The 21,686-nt window shown below is 38.7% G+C and overlaps 1 protein-coding gene and 1 pseudogene across 1 annotated transcript in view; both read right to left on the bottom strand.

The window, feature by feature from the left end:
• The window catches only part of ST8SIA1 (ST8 alpha-N-acetyl-neuraminide alpha-2,8-sialyltransferase 1), a 170,247-nt gene that overhangs the window by 48,718 nt on the left and 99,843 nt on the right, over nt 1-21,686 (bottom strand). The gene's annotated exons all lie outside the window — the stretch shown is intronic.
• On the bottom strand, nt 1,539-21,298 carry LOC143691585 (eukaryotic initiation factor 4A-I pseudogene; annotated as a pseudogene).

Raw genomic sequence — 21,686 nt, forward strand, 5'->3', positions numbered from 1 at the left:
CATTTAGTCACTATTATTATACACTCTAGGCAGTCCTAGATTATACCATTTCAATCTTTAACATCTATCTTTCTTTCTGATTTCATTTATGTCCCCAGCCCTCCTCCCTCTATCATTCTCACATGCAGCTTCATTCAGTGTTTTAACATAATTGTATTACAGTTAGGTAGTATTGTGCTGTCCATTTCTGAGTTTTTGTATTAGTCCTGTTGCACAGTCTGTATCCCTTCAGCTCCAATTACCCAATATCTTACCCTATTTTTAACAAAAGAAAAAAAAAGAGGAGGAGTGTAACAGCAGAGGCAGGATTTAACAAATGAGTGTGACTGCTGAATCATTATATTGATATTTCTTTTGGTCTCTAGTGTCTTGGCACAGCTAGAAGAAAAAATGAAAAATCATGGAACTGTAACCCATACCAAACTTTAAAATCTGTCTTTAATTACCTGTTAAAATATACTTGAAAATGTATTGCTTTTTTGTACATAGATTATATTTCACAATTTAAAAAACATTTTAAAAATTTAGGGTTTTAAGTTTCCACTGCAATTTATTTCTTTAATACTAAGAATTGTGCTTTTAATATTAAAGAATTGTGTTCTTCATATTAAAGAAATAACAAATGCTCCTACTCAGAAAACTTATCTGTCTAATAAGAATTTGTTCTTTAAAACCCTTGTCTTGTGGGCTTTTTAGTGATATTGGACACATGTTATCATCTGGAAAATATCTGAGAAACTCAGCCTGTTTCACAGAATTTGTTGGAGATGTAACCTGAGAAGGAGACACCTCTGGCCTTAGAGGACAGCAGTATATTTTAAAAATCTTGCCCAATATGAGATTTTGCAATACAGAAAAGCAGAGTCTGTTTCCTATTAGTTCTCCTAAAAGCCATGATTAATCTCGTGGTAGCAAGGTCAGTCTAAGAATAACCAGTCATATAAACGATGTGATGTAAAGAGCACTGAAGTTCCCTTTCAATCCTTCACCTTAAATACCTTCCCACACTGCACCCCCATGATGGCCAAAGTGTTTGCATTTCCTGCAGTTAAACCATTACTCTATTTTGCTAAAGTACTTAGTTTCCTCCAGGTGGCTCCAGTTAAAACATAAAAAACCAAGAGGAATAAAACATTAACCCATTATCAGCCATTAATACTTTAATAAATACCTGTTTATCAAATGATTTGCTTGAGAAGAAAAGAGTAGGGCCTGGAGGTTAAGGAGATTTGAATTGGGGTGTGAGGGTAGTTCAGTCGTAGAATTCTCACCTGTCATGCGGGAGACCCGGGTTTGATTCCCGGCCCATGCCCTTCCCAAACAAACAAAGAAACCAATAAAAACAAACAAACAAAAAATTCAACAAATGGTACTTCAATAACGGGATACTTGCATGGAAAAAGACTGAAATGTGATGCCGCCATACAGCATACAAAAAAGGAAAAAGAAAGTGGGCCAAGGTGGCTCAGTGGCAGAATTCTTGCCTGCCATGCAGGAGACCCGGGTTTGATTCCCGGAGCCTGTCCATGCCAAAAAAAAAAGAAAAAAGATTTGATTTATAGGGCACTGGTTGGGGGACAGGGCTCTTGTGTCCCCATATCACTAGCAACTGAGAGGATGGATACCAAAATGGGGGAGGGGGGAGAGGTAAGGTAAAACAGAGCTCCTCAGACTTGTTTTTTTTTTTTTTTTTAACATGGGCAGGCACCATCAGACTTGTTTTTAACACAAATTCCATTTTGTGGGCCACTTCCTTTCTAGATTTGGCTGTTCTCAGGAAGGTGGGTGTGACCTCTCCTGTGAATCACAAATCATCTGCAAATCCTAACCAACCAAAAATATGCTGCTGAGCTTGAGTTTCTGTAATTTGGATTGTGAAAATAATGGAAATTTTTTTAAAAATTCCAAATCTAAATATTTAAGGATATAATTATAATCCTGCATATGCTTTTCCAAAGACCCGCGCCCTACCGAAGAGCTTGACTTGCCCTTCCAACTGCTCCTGCAGCACTACACACACCACTAGCCAGACTTTCTCTCCAGGATGGGCGAGGGGCAAGAAATTTATCAAATTAACTCATATAAGCTACCTTTTTTTTCTTGAACTGAAGAGCATCACAGAAAATAACTGTTATAAGTTGAAACAAAAATTCAAAGCAGAAAAAACAGCCCATGTGGGAACAAAATGCATGAGAAGATAAGGAAGAATGAGGGTTTGGGATGACCAAGAATAAACTAAATCTTCTAATTTGTACTGTTGCAACAGCTTTACCAAGAGGCTGGTGGTTGTGATTTTGCAAATGCTAAATCATCAACAAGAATAAGAATCTCTTATCTGTGTGCTAACTGGTTTAAAGGTGTTGGAAAAAAAAGAAAGTGCCTGTTGTATTCAACTACTGTTACAGGAAGGAACTGTCTCTAGGGTGATGCTCATAAAAGACAGAAACTCCCAGAATGCCAACAAGAAGTAAGTTCCTTCCTCCTTCTCCAGCCTCACAGGGTCTCTCTAGTGCCCCCTTTTGGAAAGCCTCACAGGGAGCCAGCTGGCACAGGGAAAAGGTGGTTTGTAAAGTTCTTGTTCCAGCATTACAAACAGAATATAGAAAAGTGGTTTTGCAGCTGAGAGACAATACCCTAATAACCGACACAGGTGGTGAAGCTGGAGGCAGAGAAACTTGCTGGAAGACTACGGCCGTAATTCAGGAGAGAGAAGGATGGTGGCTGGGATCAGTGTGGTAGCAGTGAAGGAAATGAAAAATGGCCAGACTGCCTGAAAGCAAGTCCACCATAATTTCGCAGTCGATTAAATGTGAGGTATAAGAGAAAGAAATAAGTCAAGGAGGATTCTGAGGCTTTTGAACTGAGCAACATTTTCCGAGATGGGGAAGAATGCAAGATACAGAGGTTTCGGTGAGGGGAGGGGGTGGAATTAGGAGTTCTGTACTGATAATTTTAAGTTTGGCATTCCTCTTAGATATACAGATAGATTACTCAAGTGGGTGGTCGGGTATATGGGTCTGGAGACAAAATAATAAGTCCTGGATAAGATGCAAATTCAGGAACCATCAGCGCATAGATAGCATTAAAAGCCATGAGAACAATGAAAGCTCATAGGGCATAAGTAAATAAAAGGAAAAGCTAGAGGATAGATTCCCTGGGCACTCCAATGTTTATAGGTTTAGGAATGAAAACAAACTATCAAAAGCTACTAAGAAGTAGTGGCTTTTGAAATAACAAGAGAATGGTGACTTGGTAGCTAAGTGAAGAAAATGAGTTCAAGGGGGAACATGTTAAATGGTGCTGATAAGTTGAGCAAGATGCAAACTGACAACTGACCATTGCATTGGCAACCTGGAGTTAAGGATATAGTTCAAGAAAATTTTACAAAATAGAAGGACATGAGTTTGCAGACTGAAAAGATCCACTGAATTCCTGAATAATAACAAGGCAAGTCATTGTGAAATTTCAAAATATAGGGGAGAAAGAAAAGACCAGCTTAGAAGGCAGCAGGGAGTAGAAATCCAAGCCACATACAAAGGATAAATCAGGAAGCCATCCGTTTTCTCAAAAGCAACACTATAATCTAGAAAACATCAGAGGAATGTCTTCAAAAGTATTTCCAAATTAGAAATAAAAACCTAGCCAAAATATCAGTGAAGTACAAAGGTAGAATGAAGATATTTTCAGACATGCAGGGTCTTAAAGATTTATGTCCCTTCCACCTTTTCTCAGAAAGATATTGGAGAATGTGCACCACTACATTCACCAAAATGAAAGAATGCTCCAAGAAAGAAGATGATGCAGGTTACAGGAATCTTAGAGATCCCATACAGTAAAAGACGAGGGGAATTCCTAGGATAGTGGTGAACGGAGATTGCAAGATGACAATCTCGTACCAGGTAGAGAGAATAAGTAAAATTGTGGAACACATTTATTTTAAAAGCTGAAATTGATAGCTGACACTGCTGAGTGCTATTTAAGCAACTGGGTGAGACTTGGAAAGTTGTATTAGTAATAAGTAAATTGTTTGAAAAAAAGAAAAAATTATTAACTCCAAGCAGGAGATGCTAGGATTCAGGACACACTCGTAAGTATAAAGCCACAGACATAGGTAGTTTGCTTGATATAACAGTGGGAGCATGGAAGTTTCCTTGTTATCACTTCTATTTTCTCAGTTATTACCTGGCAGGAGGATGAGGAGGCTTGTGAGAGGAAAAGATGTGGTAGTAATCTAAAGGCAGGAGAGTGAACAGATTTGAGAAATCTTATGAAATTGCCTACCAATTCTGGTAACATATGAAAGAGCTAGCCACCTACTCTCTGTTCAGATGGTAAAGCACAGCTAATGGTTATTAATGGAAGCAATAAAGAGTAGAACCTATTCCAACAGGTGAGAAAAGAAACCAAAGCAGAGTGTGTGGCTCAAAACCTTGTGTGGTCAGTTTTAAAGTGTTGGAGGGCAACTCCAGTGGAGAAGTGGCCCAGTGGAAAAGTATTGCTACAAAGCACACTGAGGAAGTGCCCTGAAAGAGAAGGTGATGACTGACCTCATCTGAAGGAAAGTGATTTCAAGAATTTACAGAAAAAGTTCTCACAATAAAAGATATCTGGAGATAATCTGGCTATGAGAATTGGCTGCAGAAAAAATGGATGGTAATAGAAGCAGAGAACCTGGAAAGAAGTAATCACCTTTACCCAGACGGGAAACTGTTAAATTAAAAGCTACCATTAAAAGCAACTGTTTTATGATGGGATGCTTCTGTTTTAGACAACTCCAAAAAGCAACTGGAAATAGGAGATCTTATGAATTACACCTTTATAAAAAGATTCCCTATATGAACTTGTAGTGGCCCGTGGTCTTTTTCCTGCTGGTTCATCACGTTTAAGTAGTAATCTTGCAGCTCACTGTAGTATTACTTAACATTTATTGAGCATGTATTCTTTTGCCCTTTCATACCTTCTGTTATTGTCAGAATGTAGTGTTACAAAGTCATAAATCACTTTTCTTTTTTTGCCTCCCCAGGAGTTGCAACCAATTATCTCTAAATCGATAAATCCTCCTCTTTCCTGTTAAATGGTGAATTCATTAGTGACTTCCTGGAGTTTTCCGTTCTCCTCTCAGTGGGACCTGGCTATGCTGTAATAACAACTTTACATTCCTAAATGGTATCTCTTCAATCATTTCCTAAGGCAAAAAAAAAGAGTCCAAACACCTCATTTCAAAACCAATTTCTGCCATATACTATGTAACTGAAGCAAGGCATTTTACTTGTCTGTCATAAGATTTGTTTTTTTTTTTCACTGCGAAGTTAGGATTTTGCTAATACCTAGTTTACTCACCTCTCCATTTGTAAATTCTATCTAATTGTTAAGCAAAGCTCAATGTTTTCTTTCATGTGTCACTCTTGCTCCAAACATACATTATTTCATTTCCTATCTAATCATTTTTATTTCTGAGTAATTGGCAGATACTTTTCTCCTTCTTTTGCCTCAAAAAGTGACATTTATTCAAAGAAAAAAGAGACAAGATCTGTCCCTTGGTTCACTTCCGTCCCCCCTTATGTTCCTCCCTGGTCCCCCAAGAATGAACCCTGGGGGCCTGGGTAACACGAAAGCCCCTCAGATGAGGTCAGCAACTTTGAGGGGCATCTCTTCTATGGAGGTGTTGTAGAAGTTCTCAATATCTCAAAGAGTCCTCTTGTCTTCTTCTGTCACCATGTTAATAATCACACCCTTATGGCCAAAATGTCCACCATGACCAATTCTGTGGATGAAGTTTTCCCTGTTGGTGGGAAGGTCATAGTTGAGGATAAAAGAAATCTGCTGCACATCAATGCTTCTGGCCAGCAGGTCATGGTAATCAGCACTCTGCTAGAACCAGAATGGAGCTCCCTCATGATCACATCTCATTCCTTTTGGTCCATGTCACTATGCATGGCAGAGATGGTGAAGTCTTGGGAATGCATTTTCTCAATGAGCCAGTCGACCTTCCTTTGGGTGTTGATGAAAATGACTGCATGGGTGATGGTCAAGGTTTCCTACAAGTCACACAGTGTGTCTACCTTCCACTCCCTTCATTCCACATTGATGTAGAAATGGCAACTCTTCCTTCTTGATGAGAATCCAAATGGGGCTCTGCATGAACTTCTTAGTGACCTCAAACACATCGGAAAGCATTGTAGCTGACAACAAAACCACCTGAGTATTGCTGTGAAGCTTTTAGAATAAGTCATATTGAATCCACAGCTCAACATTTCATCAGCTTTGTCTAGTACAAACATTTTGATGTATTTGGGAGACAGGTATCCGATTAAGGACATCAAACACATGGCCTCAGGTGTCCATGATGGTATGCGGAGCCTCCATCTGCAGTTTTTGAACCTCAGCACACACGTTGGTGCTCCCGATGCAGAGGTGGCAGGAGATATCCATGTAATCTCCTAATGCCATTACCACCTTCTGTAGCTGCTGAGCCAGTTCCTGAGTGGGAGAAAGGACCAAGGCCTGGATAGCCTTTAGATCCAATTTGATCTGCTGTAGAATCGATATGGCAAAAGAGGCTGTTTTTCCAGTCCCAGATTGGGCTTCAGTGATCACATCATAACCCTTGATACAAGGAAGAATAGCTTGCTGCTAGATAGCAGCAGGCTTCTCAAAACCATAAGTGTAGTGCCATGGGGGAGAGATTCACGTTATCAAAGCTGTCGATGATCTCATTCCAGTTACTCTCAATGACGCCTTTGGATTCCATCCCACCAGGGCTACTGTCTCTGGATCAGGAATCCTGATTCGCAGACATGATCCTTAGAAACTAGTAACAAATACTTTTTATGTAAATGAAATGCTATGTCATCAAATCTAAGATGCTATTTATATTACTTACCAATAATAAAGAAAAAAACACTCCATTTACACTAAGACTCAGCATTCTGACAATCATGCTGTGGATGGTCTTGCATGAGCTTCTTGCTTTTACATTTCTTTCATCCATTCTAAGGAACTGAGCAATTTCTTCTACCTTGACTTGCATTCTTTGGCATGTGATAGGGAAACAATCATTTTGCATATATCTTAGTACCTATTTGCAATACAACTTCATCCACTTGTGGGTATTTTCTTCTTTCTTTTTGCTTTACAAGAAATTCTAGAACTGTCATTTCTCTGAAATAATAATTCGCTTAATAATCAAATTTTCACACCATTTCTGTTTCCATGCCTTTCTATGCACACAATAGGTATTCAATCTCTTCAGAGAGTCTATAAATGCCAATCAAATGCAACATATATAGTGCCAACAATGCACATAATGCAACTGAAATGACAGCAAAGGAACAGCTGTGATCAGGGTCACCCTTGTTCAGGCAACAACAACTATGACTCAGCTTCTAAATTGTTAACAAGACAGCTCAGTTCCATAAATGTTAAAATAGGAAAGACTGTGCATCTCAAAATCCATAAAATGTGGTCATTTATTTTGTGGGCATTCCTTCCTTCCTTTTTTCCTTTCTTTTGCCTTTCCTTTCATAAGTATTTACAATAATATTTGTCAAATATAGTATCTGCTCCGTCACTTTATATTCTGGCCTTGCCAAGAATTTATTTTGTGACACTAATTTTTAAAATGCCTTTCCTCCTTTTGCTGGTGTGTTCATGTGAAGGTGTGCACACACACAGGCAAGTGTGTGTCATACAGAGATCTACAGAAGAAAGCTAATAGTGGAAACAAGTTTAAAATACATAGCATGATTTATATATCCAATCCAACAATAAAGCTCTGATTTTTTGGAAAATGTTTCTTCTATTAAACATATTAAAGCAATTTAGCAAGAGAAATTTATAGGCATGTTCTTATCATGATTCAAGTTGGAAAGCAAACCTTTTTTCAATTAGAACATATATGACTGTTTTAACCAATACAGAATTAAATATAATCCCAATTTGTAATTTTTGGGCACATATTCTGTTTAATGCATAAATTCGCATGTTGGTTTGAAAGGATCATGTACCCTAGAAAAGCCACATTTTAATCCTGATCCAATCTTGTAGAAGCAACTCTTTTTTAATTCCCACTCAATGGGATATTTTGATTAGATTATGTCCACAGAGATGTGACACACTTAATTGAGGGTATTAAATTTTTATTAGATGGATATGTAATCCCACCCATTCCAGATGAGTCTTGATTAGTTTACTGGAATCCTTTAAAAGAGAAAGCATTTTGGAAAAAGCTTGAGAATGATGGAATGATGAGAGAGCCATCACAGAGCCACAAAGGCAGAGCCCATGCAGCCAGAGACCTTTGGAGATAAAGAAGGAAAACGTCCCCAGGGGAGCTTCATGAAACAAGAAGCCTGGAGAGAAAGCTAGCAGATGTCACCATGTTCGCCATGTGCCTTCTCACTTGAGAGAGAAACCCTGAACATCATTGGCCTTCTTGAACCAAGGTATCTTTCCCTGGATGCCTTAGATTGGATGTTTCTATATTCTTGCTCTAATTGGGACATTTTCATGGCCTTAGAACTGTAAACTTGCAACTTAATAAATTCCCCTTTTAAAAACCTGTTCAGGGCAGGCCATCATAGCTCAGCAGGCAGAGTTTTTGCCTGCCAAGCCGGAGACCTGGGTTCGATTCCCGGTACCTGCCCATGACAAAAAAAAACTGTACCATTTCTAGTATATCACATTCTGGCAGCTAGCAAACTAGAACAGTTCATATTCTTTAGTAAAATAAATTACAAATATTAATTTAATAATAAAATAATTTTCACAGAGACTATAGAAATACATGTATACATACAAATAATAATTACTGTCATACTTTTTTGTAAGGCTAATTAGGAAAGTTCATTAGTAACTGAATCTGATTTCCAGTGAAATGGAATTATTTCACAGGAAATGGATGGACCCCTCAAGAAGCTCTTGGCACATACGGAGTTTGAGAAGATCATCAGCCAGTTTCATATTTACCTCCCACAGTTAAACTCAGGCAAAAATGCCTTGGCTGTAACAAAATGTCTTTGTGAAAGAACTGGATGTCACTACATTCCAAAAGGTACTTGCCTTCAGCACAAATGTAGGACTTCAAAGGATTTCATTCTGTAGATTCCTAGGAGGGTTACACTTTTAAGGTCTTGTCTGCCTATATGCCATTACTGCTCACATTTGGAGCATGAACTATGTTGCTCCCATGTGACACAGAGTCTCTCATGATTTACACACACACACACACACACACATGCACACACGCACACACACAATATCATATACAAAAAATGACGGTCGTATTATAAATCTGAAGACCCAGAAAAGAGGGAAATGATTTCAGGACATATAAATTTCTCAATAATAATTAACAGTGGATCTTAGGCACTTCACTGCTTTCTAGCCAACCTGTCAAACGTTCCCAAAGATTTCACTCCTGGTCATTCGCCATCCACTGGCTCCTCTATCTATCCAGCACGTCTCTCTTCCTCATCGCTCTTCTGGCTGATCTCAACAATTCCACCCTTTTCTGTTATTCAGATTCAACCTTATATCCAATAATTGGGCCCTTTGAGGCTTTCCCCTAGTCCAGAATTGAGCCAGAAATGATTCCACACAACCACCAGACAGTACACTTAAATCAAACAGAATTCTGGTACCAACTGTTGACAGTATTTTTCCTACTAAGTTACATGCAGAGCATAGTTAAATAATTTACTTTAGATCACACAGCAATGTTTTCTGTACATTTTTCCTTCCAGTGAAATTGAAACCCACTGACATTCTGTTGATGAAGGTAAATATACAATTGAATCAAACAAAAAGAGGGCTGAGCAACTCTGCAGTTGAAATCATTATCCTTCCCCCTATGTGGGACATGACATCCAGGGGTGAAAGTTTCCCTGGTAGCAAGGGAGATGATTCCCAGGGATGAGCCTGGCCCTGGCATCATGGGATCAACAATGCCATCCTGACCAAAAGGGGGAAAAGAAGTGTAACAAATAAGGTATCAGTGGCTGAGAGAGTTCAAATAGAGTCGAGAGGCTACTCTGGAGGTCACTCTTATACAAGCTTCAATTAGACATTGCTATCTATCATAACTTGCCAAATCCCAACCAAAATATTTCCTGCCAATCCTAAAGAGTACCTATGCTATTGATTCTAAGAAGGTTCCATGCACTAGGGTAACTTTCCAGAAACCTACAACCTCCAGATGGGTTCCTGGACCAAATAAGTCTTGAAATGCAGAGAGGCCAGCCTCTTCAGAACACCAACGAGTTCCATCCCCCTGTCCTATATTATCAAAAGCCCCTTCCAACGTGAAAAAGTGAGAATGGACATAGCCCAAACACTGCTAATGAGTGGGAGAAAGATCAAAGGTGATGGTGGAGTTCTACAGAGAAGGTAGGGTTAACAAATGAGTATGATTCCTGAATTATTATATTATTTCTTTTTAATCTCTAGTATCTTAGAGCAACTAGAAGTAAAAACCCTAAAATGTGGCATTGTAACTCATATCAAACTCTGAAATTTGTTCTACAAATAATTGTTGTGATGTACTTTGAAAATCTTTTTTTTGTATGTTATTTTTCACAAAAAAGAAAAAAAGTCAATTGTGATGATAAATACATAGCTATATGATGATATTGTGAGCCACTGACTGGACACTGTGGATGATTACATGGCATGTGACTATAATATATATCAGTAAAAACCAAAAAATAAAATAAAAATAAAGGATAGCAAGAAAAAAGAGAGGGCTGAGGAAAGGTGGGTGAAGGAAAGATGGTATAAATTATTGATCCAGTGATCTCAATATGTTATGTGTCAATATAAATCCTGGGTAGAATCTTAAGTTGGTGACCTCCTGTGCCTACACCCTAATTCACTGGAGTACAACCTACTCTCAGTGAACTTGCTTGAAAGTACCATGAGAATTTAAGCTATTCCAGTACTTATTCAGTAATTATGCATTAATTATGCTTTTAAAAAATGAATTTGATCTATGTATTTAATGTGCAGATTAGAGTTTTACAGAAGGAAAGAAAAGAAAGGAAACAAAATGACATGAATGCAGTACCTATTCTGAGTCAGGTTCTGAGTTCTTGACTCCAGGAACACTCTGTTCCCAGAACAGTGTTGTTCTAGTTTGCTATCTGCCAGAATGCAATATACCAGAAACAGAATGGCTTTTTAAAAGAGGAATTTAATGAGTTGCTAGTTTATAGTTCTAAGGCTGAGAGAATGTCCCAATTAAAGTAAATCTATAGAAAGGTCCAATCTAAGGCATCCAGGGAAAGATACCTTGGTTCAAGAAGGCCGATGAAGTCAGGGTTTCTTTCTCAAGTGGACGGGCACATGGCAAACACAGTCAGGGTTTCTCTCTCATTTGGAAAGGCACATTGTGAACACGGTCAGGGTTCCTCCCTCATCTGGAAGGGTACCCGGTGAACACAGCGTCATCTGCTAGCTTTTTCTCCTGGCTTCCTGTTTCATGAAGCTCTCCAGGAGGCATTTTCCTTCTTCATCTCCAAAGGTTGCTGGCTGATGGACTCTGCTTCTCGTGGCTATGTTGTTCTGCTCTCTCTGAATCTCTTTCATTCTCCAAAATGTTTCCTTTTTTATAGGGCTCCAGAAACTTATCAAGACCCACCCAAATGGGTGGAGATATGATGTCACCTAATCCAGTTTAACAACCACTCTTGATTAAATCACATCTCCAGGGAGATGATCTGATTACAGTTTCAAACATACGGCATTGAATAGGGATTATTCTGCCTTTATGAAACAGGATTTAGATTAAAACATGGCTTTTCTAGGGTTTTTCATACATCCTTTCAAACCAGCACAAGTGTTATTGGCCAGGGGTGGAGAACATTTTGAGTTTCTTAATTCAGTGCATAAATTTTGGGGTACAAACTGATCTCACTTAGATCTGGAGGGGCACGAACTCTCACACACAAAATCTGGGTTCCATTCATGTGCCCCACTAACTCATAGAGCTGCTCTAATCTCACAATGAATTAGTATCAGGAGAGATGCTAAAATAACAAGGCCTGCTTTATAAATGATTGTTTTCTAATTATAAAATTCTGAAGGAATTTAGGAATTTTAAAATTTATTCCTTTACAAATATTCTATGCATATTATTTTACATAGTTAAAACAGACACATATCTATCTTTATTTTTTCACTTAATATTATAACCTGAGCATTTTACAGTGTTATTAAAGCTATTCAGGAACATGATTCCATAATATGATTGCATAATACTCCATTTTATGTCATATGTAACTTATGGTATTAGTTACAAAATCATTGATGTATTTTTATATATTTAGCAAATTATACACAATATGATGTGTACATTTGATATGTACATTAGGGTTTTCTTTGTTTTTAGGATGGATCCTAAAAAGATAATGAAAAAGTCTATTTCTTTAAATAGTTTTTCTTTAACAGCCTTGCCTAATATTTGTTAATTGTATTAGACTTTCAAAGTTCTTTGGCTTTTTGGGTTTTTTTTTTATATGCTGCATAGTGGGGTCACATTTCATTATTTTTCCACATTATTGCAGCACCATCTGTTGAATTTTTGTTTGTTTGGTTTTGTTTGTTTTGCTTATTTGTTTGTTCTTTGGAAAGTGCATGAACCGGGAAAAGAACCCAGGTCTCCCACATGGCACGCAAGAATTCTACCACTGAACTACCCTTGTGTGCCCTCTTTGGCTTATTGGATTCCATCATTTTTTGTATATTTTTTTCAGGTTACTATTTTCTGATGATATCCTTTTACTCTTTTCTTCAACTTTTTAAACACATTATTCTTTAACATCCTAAGTTATATTCATAGCTCATTAATGTACAGTCTTCTTTTCTAACATAAGACTATATAAAGATATAATTTTCCCACAAAGTATTACCTTAATTAACCCCGCAAGTTTTGAAATGTACCATTTTCATGAAAATTTATTTTAACTAGCTTCAAATTTTTATTATGATTTATTCTTTGATCCATGAATTATAAGTGTGTTTCCTAAATGTTAAATCTTTCAAATTTGCTGAAAGTTGTTATATGACCTGGGCTGAGGCTTGTTTTAGTAAATATTTCTCTGTGCTTAAGGAAAAAAACTACAGCACATATACATTTAAAATTTCTGGCTGCAGAATTCTACATATGTTTATTAAATAAAGTTGTTAATCTTCTGTATGTGAATTTTTTTGTCTGCTTGACCTATTAATAATTGAGGGGAGTATATTGAAATCTCCCTTTACAATAATGAATTTGTTAAATTTTCCAAGTAGTTCATTAATATTTGCATTATATATTTTAAGGCCAATTTTTAGGTGCCTACAAATCCTGGAGTCTTCCTGGTGAGTTGAAACTTTCATGATTAGAGACCATTTTAAACCTTTAGAAAGCTTTTTGCCTTAAGGTCTATTTTTTCTGATATTAATAAAGCTATGTCAGCTTATCAATGTTAGGATGGGGCTGATATATATTTTTCCATCTTTTAACAATTTTAGATTTCCAGTGTCTTTATGTTTTAGGTGTATATCTTGAAAACAGCATATCTCCGGAATTAGAAAAGAAATCTCATCTGGTATTCTTTGCCATTTGACTGCCTGGCACATTAGACTACTAAAATTTTTTGACTTGTTTCCACTCTCTTCATGCTTTTATTTGTCCATTTTGTCTTAAATTATTGGAATATTTGAACTTTTTTTCTGCAATCTAACTTTATGATTTCTAGTTAAATCTCTATTTCCGTGTTTCTATTTAATTTTCTAAATTTTATTTCCCTCCTCTTTCCATATTTTTCTATTATTTTAGTGGCCACTCTTAACATTTACCATACATACTTGATTGAATAAAGTCTAAAGTTAATTAATACCTTAATCTCTCTCCCAACAAATAGAGAACTGTGGCAGGCTGCATTTTCTAAAGATGGCCACAAAAATATTTTCCATCACGCTAACTCTTTTTACAATGTGACTCCGACATTTTTCTCATTGAGGCATGGGTCTTATGTCCTCTCTCTTCAATCTGGTTTGGCTTTGGAACCACTAGAGTGTAGTGGAAGTGATACTTTTGTGACTTTAAAGCTGGGCCATTCAAATGTCACGTCCATCTGCCTTGTTTTCTTGTGACGCTCTCCCCAAGGCAAGCCAGGTGTGGTAGCTAGATTCAGTTGTCAACTTGGCCAGGTGAAGGCACCTACTTCTGTTGCTGAGGACATGAGCCAATAGTACGTGAACCTCATCTGTTGCTCATTACATCTGCAGTCGGCTGGGAGGCGTGCCTGCTGCAATGATTGACATTTGACTTAATTGGCTGGTGCTTAAATGAGAGAGCGCAAAAAAAGTAGCACAGCCCAAGCAGCTTGGCATGCCTCATCTCAGCACTCGCAGCTCAGCCCAGGCCTTTGGAGATGCAGAAAGGAATCACCCCGGGGAAAGATGTTGGAATCCGGAAGCCTGGAGAGAAGGCCAGCAGAGATTATCCTGAGCCTTCCCATGTAAGAAAGAACCTCAGATGAAAGTTAGCTGCCTTTCCTCTGAAGAACTAACAAAATAAATTCCCTTTTATTAAAAGCCAATCCGTCTCTGATTTTATTAAAAGCCAATCTGTCTCTGGTGTGTTGCATTCCGGCAGCTAGCAAACTAGAACACCAGGCTTCCTGACAGCTGTCCAACTGCTCTCAGGCTGCGTTGATGTGAGAAAATACAAACTAGTCCACATGAAGAAACCACATGAAAAGTGTAGTGGGTTGAAGAGCATCATCTCCAAACTTATGTCTACCCAGAACTTCAGAATGTGACCTTATTTGGAAATAGGATCTTTGCGGATATCAGTAGTTAAAACTTGAGATAAGATCATACTGGATTTGGAAGGACCCTAAATCAAATGAGTGCTCCAAAACTGGGAAGAAAAAAATATCTATTGTTTTCCACCCAGTTTGTGGTTATTTGTTACCACAACCCTAGGAAACTCATATAGATCTTGGGATTAGGAAGTGGGATGCTGCGGTAACAAATACTTAAAAAAGTGGACGTGGCTTTGGCATTGGATAATGGGTAGAGGCTGGAAGAATCATGAAGCCCCTGATAGAAAAAGACGAGATTGCCTTGAAGAGACTGTTAGAGGAAATATGAATGTTGGAATGCGATTCTGGTGAGGGCTAGAGGGAAGTGAGAAGCACAGTAAAGAAAGCTTCTTTCATCTTAGAGAATACATATATCATCACAACAAAATGTTGGTAGAAATCTGATGTTAAAGACGCTTCTAGTAAAGTGTAAGAAGGAAATGAGGGACACATTATTGGAAACTGGAGGAAAAGAGATCCTTGTTATAACGAGGTAGAAAACTTGGCAGATTTGTATTTATTGTTGGGTGGAAAGCAGAATTTGTAAGCAAAGAACTTGGATATTAAACTTAGCAAAGCATTGAAGGCATGACCTACTTTTTTCTTGCTGCTTATAGTAACAAGCAAGAGGAAAGCGATATATTGAGGAAGGACCTGTTCAAGCAAAAAGGAATGACATCTTGATCATTTGGAAATTTTCTCAGTCTTTCTATGGCAGTTTGGAGCTCTTATGTACCCTAAAAAAGGCTACGCTTTTTCAATCCATCCCTGGGGTGCAGACTTACTGTGGTTGGGACCTTTAGGTTCAATTGAGATGTGACCCAGCCCATTCAAGTTGGGTCATTTACTGGAGTCCGTTATGAGAGGAGTTTTGGAGACAGGACTCACAGAAACAAAAATGCCCAGAGAAACAAAGCCCCACAGAAAACTGAAGGAGCCAGAAACTGAAAGCAACAAAACCCGGAGAGAAGGGTCAGCAGATCCTTGTGCCTTCCCATATGACAGAGGGTCCCAGATACCATCAGCCTTGCTTCAAAGAAGTTATCATTTTGTTGATGCCTTAATTGGGTCATTTTCATGGCCTTAGGACTCTAAATCTGTAAACTAGTAAATTCCATTGTAAAAGCCAACCATTTCTGGTATATTGCATTCTGGCAGCTTTAGTAAACTGAAACATTATCCATATTGCAAAAGATGATAAAGCATGCTCTGGAGAAAACACCAAGGGTATGACTGAATAATCTTTTGCTGGAAAGGTTGGGTGTGTGACACATGGATTCAATCATACATTTCAGCAGAAGCCAGAAAAAGAGATAGGGTTCTCCAGGAAGGCTCTGTGGGGAACCCTTGTGTCTAATGGTGTGGCTCTCCGTGACTACGGACTAGGTTTGTGATAATGTTATATCAGCAGAAATACTGCCAGCTTAAACTGAAATGGACAGAGCCTGGACGTCAAACCTCTGGGATCCAACAGACGGGAACCAGCTAATAGATTTTCTTGGCTGCAAATATGTTGTACCCTTTAGAAATAAGAAGCGGTGGTAGGGGTGGGTGGGGGAAGAATGACTCCACAGAGGCAGAGGCCAGAGAGGTAGATTCAGAGGCAGAGGTTGATTGGGCTTCCATGGGCCCAGAGGCAAGGGGACAGTGGGGGGCCCATGAGTCCAGAGGGTAAGGTCTTTGCCACAAGCCCAGATGACAGAGCATCGAGCTATAGACAGTCAGTCTCAGACTTTGATATCTAATGGAATTTGCCCTGAATTCGTTTGGAACCACTGATCTCTTTATTCTTTTCAGTGTCTCTCTTTTGAATGGGAAAGTTTATACTATGCCTGTCCCACCATTATATCTTGGAAGATGAAAATTTATTTTCCAGTTTTACAGATCCACAGATGGAAAGGAATTTTGCCCTAGGATGCATCATACCCAGTGTCTTAGCTGATGATATTTGGGATCTTTTGAGTTGATGATATACAGATGAGATTTTAGAGTTAGGGTTGATGCTATTATGGAATAAAAGTTTAGGGGGGATATTGAGATGGAGTGAATGTATTTTGCATGTGAAGATGTGAATTTGAGGAGGCTATAAAGTGGACTGTACTGGGTTGAACAGTCTACCCCCCAAATTCATGTCCACTCGGAACCTCAGAAAATGACCTTGTTTGGAAACAGGGTCTTTGCAGATATAATTAGTTAAGGCTTGAGGTGAGATCATACTGGATTAGGATGGGCCCTAAATCCAATAAAAATGTCCTTATAAGACGCGAAGATATGGAGACATAAAGAGAACAAGACCACGTGAAGATGGAGGCATAGGATACCTCCCAAGGATTTCTGGGAGCTACCAGACTCTGGAAGAGATGAAGGATTCTTCCTTGGAGCCCTCAGAGGGAGCATGGTCCTGTGCATACTTTGATTTCAGACTTGCACCTTCAAAACCATGAGAAAATATATTTCTGTTGTTTTAAGCCATGTAGTTTGTAGCCATTTGTAATGGCAACTCTAGGAAACTAATTCATAGGGGTAGTGAGACTATGTGAAGAGAGAAAAAGATGAATGGCTAGGCCATATCTTCTCCATCTACTGCCATTCCAGCTTCAATCATCATTTGACTAAACGACTTTGGGCCAGATCCAACCAGCCTGGGCCTTCCCAGCTTGCTGCCCCACAGAAAGTGTGAAAAGGTAATAGAATGATCATTGTTGTTTTAAACCACTAAGTTTTAATGTGATTTGGTATGCAGCATTAGATAATAATTAGATTTTGTACTGGGAATAGGATGCTGCTAAAACAAAAATCTAACACATGACATTGGCTTACAGGCTGAGAAGTAGGTAGAAGTTGGAAGGGCTTTAAGGAAAATGTAAATGAAAATAAAAAGGCCTTGATTGGAATGTAAGCAGAAGCCAAAAGTGCCTAAGAAGGCCTCTGGTAAGGGCTTAAAGAAAGTTAGGAAAGTGTTATTAGAATCTAGAGGAAAGGGGCCCTTTGTTATATAGTGGCAGGATATTTGGCAATACTGTCCCATGAAAAAAAAGGTAAGCAGGAAAGATACTCAGTGAACTCAATGATCAGGCTAAGGAAATTTACAATGAGAACAATGTAAATGCCACCTGGCTTCTTTCTGCATGTGATTACACAAGAGGCAAGAGATCATCTAAAGAACAAACTATTAAATATGAAGGAGCCAGCATTTGTTGAGATTGAAAATAAAACTGTTTCTCCTTACAAGACTTTCCATATGGTGAACAATTCTCAACTTAATTAAGACCCCAATTCAAAAATCAAATCCAGAGTACAACTTTAAGATGCTTTGTTAAATCGTCAGAAAAGTCTTAAGAAATGCCTCACCAAACCTTTCAGAGTGACAAAATGTCTTCTAAGAATCTTAAGGGCATGCTTTGCAGATCCTCTCCATCAAACAAAAGGAGTCCTTGGAATCTTAAGGACATTGTCCCACAACAGCCTCATGGGGAGCTCAAGGTAGGGAAGGGTTTTTCTTGAAGAGATTTGTGTTTGTGGCCTTTGTTTGTCTAAGTGAACCCCAATACGATTCACAGAGAATTCACAAGGTTTTAAAGATAATAGCTCTGGTGGGAATACCACCAGTTTGGTCTAAAAGGGACAGAAGCAGTAAAAAACTAAATGTGGTCTTTGAACCTCCATTCTATAGACAGGAAACAGAAAATTACTCACCAGCAAACATGGGCCATATTTTTATGAAAAAGGAAGGATGACTCAGAGGGCAGAACCCCCTGCCCAAAGGGTTGAACCAAAAGCCATGGAGAACCATTCTGAAAGCAAAACTGAGTCCTAATTAAGGAACTGGAAATACATGCCTGGTTGGATTTTAGTATTGCTATGGATCAGATATTATTGTCTGCCTCCTTTTCAATCAGAATGACTTCAGCAGTTATCCTATGCCTGTCCCACATTTGTATGCTAGGTGTGGGGTAGGAAAGATAAGGTAACATTGTAGTTCACATGTCTAGAAAGAAAAGAATGATAACCAAGGAGCTATAGCTAATGGACTGCATTTGAGTAGCCTCATATTTAGCTGGCTCTGATTTAGATGACAAGATCTGCGCCTTTGAGTTGATGCCATTATGGGATAAGATTGAGGTTCTTCAGGGAGGGGCTGAGTTTATTTTGAATGTAGAAGGGATGCTATTAGTTGTGACCTAAGAGACGACTGTGCAGATTGTATTATCCAAAAGCAGCCACAAAAGTATCTATCTTAATACTAACAATATGACTTTCACACTCCTCCCAATAAGAGGTGGATCTATGCAGGACTTTTACCCTCTGTGCATGGTTGGGCCACTGTGGCTGCTTCAACCAATAAAGTAGGAAGGCAATGACGCTATATGACTTCTGCTATGAGGTTATTAAAATGCTGTGCACCCTGGGCAGGCCACGATGGCTCAGCAGGCAGAGTTCTCGCCTGCCATGCTGGAAACCTGGGTTCAATTTCCAGTGTCTGCCCATGCAAAAAAATAAATAAAAAATTAAAAAAGTGCCATGCCCCCCTGTCTTGTTCTCTCTGGAAACATTGGAGGAAGCCAGCTACCATGTAAACAGTCCAACTTCCCTGATATTGCCATGGTGTGACTAAGCCCATGCTAGTTCACAGTGATAGACCATATGGAGAGCCTTGAGACTACTTGGAGAAAGAGATGCCCAGTCAGTACACAACTGCTCCTACCTTTTGCCATTTCCACTCCAGCCACCAACCAATTACAGCGATGAAAGAGATCATGGGCCAGTTCTACCCAGCCAAGCCCTCTCTGAACTCCTCACCACAGAAACTGTGAGAGATACTAAAATGATTGCTGTTGTTTTTTAAGCCACTGGTGTGATTTGTTAAAGAACAATAAATAAGTGAAACGTGCTATAAATCTGCAACTTCAACTCCAATTTCTTCCTCTCAACTTAGGTAATATTATTTTTCAGTAAATTAGTTGTACCTTGACACTACAAATTATATATATAATGCATCATCATTATTGTTTTACACAGATGTCTATGTAGATATATTTATATGGTTACCAATTTCTTTGCATCCAAGACTTTCCTTCTAGAGTAACAATCTTTTTTCCTGAAATATATTTCTTAGTATTTCTTTCAGTGATGGTCTACTGGTATTTACTCTCGATGTCTGTTTTTAAGAAAAAATTTTTATATTGCCCTTGTGTTCTAGTTTGCTAGCTGCCAGAATGCAATATACCAGAAACAGAATGGCTTTTAAGAAGGGGAATTTAATAAGTTGCTAGTTTACAGTTCTAAGGCTGAGAAAATGTCCCAATTAAAACAAGTCTCTAGAAATGTCCAATCAAAGGTATCCAGGGAAAGATACCTTGGTTCAAGAAGGTAGAGGAAGTTCAGGGTTTCTCTCTCAAGTGAGAAGGCACATGGAGAACACAGTCACAGTTTCTCTCTCAGCTGGAAGGGCACATGGTGAGCATGGCATCATCTGCTAGCTTTCTCTCCTGGCTCCCTGTTTCATGAAGCTCCCTGGGAGGCATTTTCCTGCTTCATATTCAAAGTGCTGGCTAGCAGACTCTCTGCTTTGTGGTGCTGCAGCATTCTCTGCTCTCTCTGACTTTTCTTCATTCTCCAAAATGTTTCCTCTTTTATAGGACTCCAGAAACTTATCAAGACCCACCCAAATGGGTGGAGACATGTCATCACCTAATCCAGCTTAACAACCACTCTTGATTAAATCACACCTCCAGGGAGATGATAAGATTAAAGATTCAAACATACAGTATTGGATAGGAATTATTCTACCTTTACAAAATGGGATTTTGATTAAAACATGGCTTTTCTAGGGGACATACATCCTTTCAAACCAGCACACCTTGCTATTGAAAAACCATTTGCTATTTGCTTCTGAAGATATTTTCTACTTCTCATTCTATCCTCTGTGTTTCTTTGCCTTGCCTTTGTGCCTTGTATATCCACAGATCTGGAAAGGTATTTACTCTATATTCCAGTTCACTAATTCTCTCTTTTACTTATGTCCAACCTGAAATCTGACTGTTTCAATGATTATATTTTTCATCCCTAAAAGTTCTATTTGGTTCTTTTTAAAATCTAGTTAATTTTGATATTCTATTATTGTAAACTCATTTTTATTCATGTTTTCTCTAATGTCCAAATCAAGGCATCATCAAGGCAACTGACTGTTTTCTCCCCAAAAACATTCTGGGGTGGCTCTTGGTGATCTTTAATCCTTTGTTTGTCACACGTTAAGCCACACAGTGGCATCTCCTTGTGTCTCCCTTCTTTTCCAGGTTCCACTGATTCTCAGCTTCTGGCTGCTCTGTCTGTGACTTTCTCTCTCTAAATTTCATTGTTTATAAAGGACTACAATAATAGGGTTATGATCCATCCTGACTGAGATGGGTCACACCTTAACTGAAGTAACTTCATCAAAAGGTTCTACTTACAATGGGTTCAGGCCCACAGAAGGGAATTAGATTTGCTGCATATATTTGTAACTGTTGCCTCTTATCTGCCTTAACATGCCCTGACATATCCAGACATCTCTCGTTCTTGCAAGCCTTGCTATTCTAACCCCCTGCCTAGCAACTCCTGAGCATATATCGCACCACCTTTTCACTTCTTCTTCATTAGACCATGTACACTCCTCACCTCACCACCCATTATAATATTCAACACACCTCCTAGCCAATCCACATCCTATACGACACCATACCAGCTGCCCATCAAAGTTTCTTCACCTCTAATTAACTCCCCCTCACCAACCCTATATATTCTTTGTGTTTCCTCCTGTCGGGGTCTTAGCCTGTAAGCCTTGCCAGCCAGCTAGGT

This window comes from Tamandua tetradactyla, chromosome 7 (genome assembly GCF_023851605.1).
Source record: "Tamandua tetradactyla isolate mTamTet1 chromosome 7, mTamTet1.pri, whole genome shotgun sequence".
Lineage (NCBI taxonomy): Eukaryota > Metazoa > Chordata > Mammalia > Pilosa > Myrmecophagidae > Tamandua > Tamandua tetradactyla.